The 6,090-nt window shown below is 39.5% G+C and overlaps 1 long non-coding RNA gene across 1 annotated transcript; it reads left to right on the top strand.

Moving 5' to 3' along the window:
* The first annotated feature begins 1,845 nt into the window (after positions 1-1,845).
* LOC118329000 lies at positions 1,846-5,473 on the top strand. Its single transcript, XR_004796775.1, has 5 exons — positions 1,846-2,836; positions 2,936-2,968; positions 3,118-3,288; positions 3,716-3,811; positions 4,560-5,473. It is a non-coding gene; the product is annotated as an uncharacterized LOC118329000 (long non-coding RNA).
* The last annotated feature ends 617 nt before the right edge of the window (positions 5,474-6,090 follow it).

The following is a 6,090-nucleotide window of genomic DNA, read 5'->3' as shown; positions in this document are numbered from 1 at the left end:
TTGTGTCATTATTTGTGTAAAATTTCAATTTGAGTTCATTTTCCTCCCAAAGTGTTTGTGCAGAAATATAAACAGGACGTTGATGTTAGTTGTTGTTTTAGTGAACTGAAGATTTCTGTCACTTTGTCCTGATGTCAGCGTATTTATTACTCAACATGTTGACTCTGAATGTTCCCTTTCTTATCAACATGTTTGCTTTTACTGATTATTCCTCTGCTGAAGCTAATGACTTCTATATTATTCATTTGATTTTATTGTTGGCAAAAACACATATTCATAAATCTTCCAATCACAAACAGTCTTTGACTGAACATTAAAACTATTTTCTACTCTAAGAACCAGAAAGTTTGTAAAACCTTCAATTTATCTACTTTATTCTGTTTTCTTTAATATTCTTGTCCTGATGTCGTGATGTCACTGTGATGTCACTGTGATGTCACCATGGTGTATGCTTTCTGTCTGTTGTTCTTGTTCAATAAAGTTTGAAAGAAATCAACCTGCTGGTGACTCCCAGTGTGCAGAGGTGGAGGAAGTATTCAGATCATTTCCTTCAGTAAACGTAGCAGTACTGTAATATAAAAATACCCCATCACATTGAAAATGTCCCTAAAGTATCAAAAGTAAAGTACTAATAATGAAGAAGTGTCCCCTGTGAGTGTTACACTGTTATATAAGATAGCATTGGATTGTTACTACTGATGCATTCATGTGTAACAAGTATTTTATTGTTGTAGAAGTCGAGGTGGAGATCATTTGAACTCTTTTAGAGTAACTGCAGCTGTCAGATAAATGTAGTGCAGTAAAAAGTCCAATAGTCTCATTTTATTCTGCCACTCAGTAACGTCCGCGCCGCCAGCATTACTTCAGTACCAGCAGGGGGCGCTGAAGTTCATCTGCCTTTTCATTGTAACACTCAGGAGTTGTTGTTGTTTTTTAGTATTAACTTTATTTAAATATTCAATTTACAAATGATGTCAAACACTAACACATAACACAGTACATATGAGCTGTTTCACAGATACAAAAACAAAAAGTCAATAAATAGAATAAATACATTTACAAAAAACATTCCTGAGATCTGAGATAAGGTAGAACCTAAATAATAAAAAACAAAATAAATAAATACTAATAGCTAATACAATATCATTATGTCAACACATAAATGTATTTAACAATCTCTGCAATCATAAATGTCATTAAATGCCAGAGGGTACATCAAATATCTTTTCATACACTCTAACAAATAATTCAAGGCCCCAGTAAATGTGACAGTAATATAGAGATATGCATGCTCGATAAAACTGCTGAATATCATTATGATGAGTATTTGATTTGACTACATCAAAATTCATTAGTAGAACTCAAACAGGAACCTTTGTGTGAAATATACACATGTAAATTAAGTTTATTTCTTTGAAATAAATTATAATTTGACTGACAGATTACATGGTTTAAATATTTGTAATAACCACTGTATGTTTCAACAACATTTTTGAGAATACACTACGAGCAGCAATTAGTTTTAATAAGTGCAATTATAACAGAATTCAACTCCATTTTATTTGAGACCTAACTTAGGCGTTACACTATCTGAAGTGAGTCTTAGGCTTCTTTGACACATCGTGTAGCTCGAACATTTAATGTGTGTAACTGCAACATGTTGTTGCACATTTTAAGGTGGAGGCAGGTTTGGGAATAAAACCTAAAACCTTTCGCCCTGCCAAGTTAGCCATAGCACCCATTTATAACCATATCAAAGATGCTTCACGGACTCGCTTTGCAGGTTTCAGACCGCGTTAGAGGACTCAAGGCGCCAACTGGACCCGACCCAACTGGACCCGACCCGCGGGTTAGAGTCGGGGCTTTGGCCGGGTGCGGGCTGTGACTGAGTGCTAGAGAGTCAGACCGCGTCGGGTCCGGGCTTTAGCACCCGCGGGTCGAGTCGGGTTTTACTTTGCAGGCCCGTTGAGACTCTAGACCGCGTTAAAACCTCAACAGGATACAGCGGGAGGACATATGTAATTTAAAGTGATCATTTCAGTGGATTCAGGCTGGCTCTGCACGGGCTGGCTGCCTTTTGGCGCTAAACGTCGACCGAGTCCTCTCGCAGGGAGCGAACTGCCGCTGTTTCGGTTTAACTGGTGACCGTGTTAACTGGTGACTTCACGGAGGCGTTCTCCTAAAAAGACTTTATAGTTTAATCATTTATCATCTGTCTTTAATATCTAAGTATCTAACCATTTATGTAAGTTCAGTTGTGTTCAGAAGACGTATTAACCTCTCGTAACATCTTAAAATGTGAGAAAGTCACCCGTTAACACGGTCACCAGTTAAACCGAAACACCGGACTCTAGTCCACCTGGACCAGGTGGTCTCGGTCGAAGAGGCACACCGTTTCCGTGCCTGTTTTGGTGGCTTCGCTTTGTAAACGCAAACTATCCGAAATGTGAAACAATGTGTGAATTCTCCCAGCTAGTGCGGACTGTGTGAGGATGTGGCGGGAACACGACCTCCTCCCTCCGACTGCTGTGAAGCGTCTCGGCTCTCGTCTCTTTCTGTTTTTAATGTCATATGCTTTATCGGCACGCATGGAAGGTCAACAATATTTCTAAGGTGTAAAGAATACGATACAAATTGAGTTGTGAGTAATTGAGATTAAACACGAGCAAGGAAATGTGAAAAATAAGTTGTACCTGATGTACCTGAACGTGTCAGGCTGGGCTCTGTCTCACTCACTGGAGCGACAGAGTGCGTGTATCTCTAGTAGCCTTATTTTAAAAGTTCACAGGAAAAAAGACCATATCAACTAAAGAATGAATTATTCAAGCTAAGCCTGGTTTGTGTTCAGCGAGATATAAAAGCATGCAATTCATAGTGACCATAAGCTTGACGGTTTTATCATGCATTCAATATATTTTCAAAATGTGCTTTTCAGCATGGGAAACAACTGATGAAGAAAAGAGAGGAGGTAAGTTGTTTCTGTTTAATATTAGCAAAGCATTCCCTACATTTATTCCACATTTATTGTGGGAATATTGACTATAGCTTCTTAACTTGCTGTGGCAGCAGAGGTTTTTATTGTGCTCTGGTTTTGAAAATGTTGTCCCTATGTTACAGAATGAGTGTGGGAGCCACAGGAATGCACGTGTAAAGGAGAAAGATATAGGGAGGACGAGCAGCAAAGGGCAGCAGGCCACAGTTGAACCCAGATCACCAAGGGAAAAAGAGCCTCACAGCATAACCTCCGCCCTGTGAGCCACTTGTGCAGCCCATTTAACCCACAGTGAGGTAAAAGTGTATGAATGGCAGTGTAAGCTCTGCACATTTGTGGCTTCATCAAACTTCATATATAATAATATAAATATAATAATATACAATAAAGTATATCTTCTTCTTCTTAAACACTATCGACTGAAACATTTTGGTCGTGGACATTTTCTGAGTTTTTAGTATATTCTGAGTAGACTTTTAAAGAATATATCACATGGCAAACATGACTTCAAGGTTGCAGTGATCACTCCAGATAAGGGCTGAATGATTTAATGAATTTTAATAGAAACTGCAATGTTTTACCAACTGCTTCACTAAATGTTGTTTCATTTTTTCACTGTAGTCAAATCTGTTATAATATTAAAAGTAAAAGGGCCAAAATGTGCACTGAGGAGAGGGACTGCTGAATCTTGTCAGCTGTTTAAATCCATTTTCTCCTTAACAGAGTGGAATTCCAACAGAGAAAACCAGAGAAGTTGTCATCCGATGTCTCATTGATCACCTCGGCGAGGATGTGGGTGCCTTAATCAAGGAGTTTGAGGTGAGTGCAATAGATGACTTTCAGTATTCTCCCTACAGTAATCTGTAAAAGTGTTTCTGCTGAATCCATAGTCAGCTATAACAACTATTGATTGGCACTTTGACTTTTTGTGTCTATTGGAAAGACTGCAACATTAGTCTTGTAGCTTATATCCAAATCAGTTTGGAGTTTGCAAACCTAATGCACCAAATATTATCTAAATTTAAAGTAATTCCATATTGGCGTGACGTTCAAATCAATTTTATTTCTATAGTGCCACTTAACAACAGATGTTACCTGCAGAGATTATCTTCACAGATAATGTTTCATTTCAATAGTTTGTATTGGTTAAAAAACACTGCCACACTGACGATCAAAGAACTATTTGCTTCCCCTCTCATACACCTGCTGCTCATCACCTGTGTCTTACCTGTATGCTGTTTGCTATCATAATGCCCCACCTAGTTTATGGCCCCCCACTACATTATGGCACCAACAGACATATGGCTAAGTCCAGTTATGACCTGGATGAATGAGAATATGCACGGATACCTTCATTAGTGGTGAAGTCAGTATTATTATTGTTATTATTGTTGTTATTTGCATGTGTCTGTTCACATCATTCAAATGTGTCATATATGCTAGTTAAAATAAGAGACAACTTACAACATGATGTTTGTATAGCTGATTTATGGAGTTAGTTTTTTTATTTGTTTTATTTTGGTGACATCCTGCCTGCTATAACCAATCTCCTTTACAATGTCTACAGAATCTTGATGATTCAGCCGTCAATGTGGAAGAAGAGCTGGCAGCAGAGACGATGGCTCTGTACCTTGTGCGTAATGAAGATGTAGGGATCGTCATTGAGGCTTCCATCGTACTCAACCACCTTGGGGATCTCAGCAGAGCCTGCTGCTACTTGCTTGGACTAATTTATGCCTTGGACCTCAAACACCCCAAAACTCTGAAATACATTTTTGAAGTATTTCAAAAGATGCTCGTTGAAGTGGATGCTGGAAACCTGCCACCAAAGGTGCAACGACTGAAAAACAATGTAATGATATAGTTGTCTGTGGGGTAGATGAGCACAGATGAGACTCATACCCAACTGAACCATGCGTGTAAAAAACAGACTGTACCCTCAGTCATTAGTGAGGTTCTTCTGGACAGAAACTTGGACAATCTATGGCTTCATTTTGTCAAACCACCTCCAGGTGTTGTCTGACTGAGTGCATGATCTGATGTTTGTTTGATTGTACATTTACATTTTGCATTAATACGTTTTATTTTTTTCTTTGATCATTCCTGTGAGGCACGAGGCATCCGATTTTTGAGTTTCAAGTCAAGAGTTTGGAGGCAGTTTCACCAGAAGTGACTTAAATGTTGTACTTCTAAAGGAGAAAGTAGTTTTTGTATTTTCAGTTTGGAGTTTCTGTAATTGTGAGAAATGCAGGTGTTTAAAAAAGCACAAGAGATGACCAATGTATTGTCATATCTAAATGTGAAGCCAAATATGCTGTGGAGATGATTTTGCCCTTGTGTCACAGATTGTGATAGGCCCAGGTACTGTTCATCAATGTGTTTAGTGTGAAGAAAACCCTTGCATTAATATGCATCTTTAATATGTAGCTTTTTTTTTTCATGGCCATTTGGCAAGAAGCATTTTAGTTCAGAGGCTTTTGATCTTGGGTATCCTGTAAGGCTGCTCAATTAAACGATTTTTTTTTCAATTTCTGTTGTGCAACGTTTTTACAGTCGTCGTATTTCGCGGCAATGCGTATTTCCGGTCCCCTCCCCCAGCAATGCACTGCACACGAGTCATGCGCTCGGTATACTCGCCGTTCCCGACCTGTCGCGCGACAATGTGAAGTCACAGGAGCACCGTAACTATTTATACTTGCGCTGGTGGTCGCGACACTAGCTGCAGTCTTCTCCTGTTACGTTGTTTTCGTTTGAACAGGTAACGAGGCGGGCAAGCAACAAGCTTCGTCTCCATCAAGGAGTGAAGGTTCCTAGTGGACATGAGTTCATGGAGGACATGAACTGGTTGAGGCTAACCAAGAGCCTCAACATATCAGCCTCTGTTCCTCTTCCAGACACTCGATTAAACCTCCACCAAGAAGGTAAAGATAGGTGGCGGAGAAACGCTGAATACTGGAAGCAATTCGAGCGCTCCTGAAAAGCATGATGAGACTTTCCGTACTGTCTCCGCCAAATAAAGACCAACACGGAGTTCACTTCGACAACTTGGAGAATGAACCGCAACCGTCCAGCAACTCACTCTGGACCGTCCAACAAAA

This window comes from Morone saxatilis, unplaced genomic scaffold, assembly GCF_004916995.1.
Source record: "Morone saxatilis isolate NCDOM2014 unplaced genomic scaffold, NCSU_SB_2.0 Contig19, whole genome shotgun sequence".
Taxonomy (NCBI): domain Eukaryota; kingdom Metazoa; phylum Chordata; class Actinopteri; family Moronidae; genus Morone; species Morone saxatilis.
This window is presented reverse-complemented; position numbering and strand designations above follow the sequence as displayed.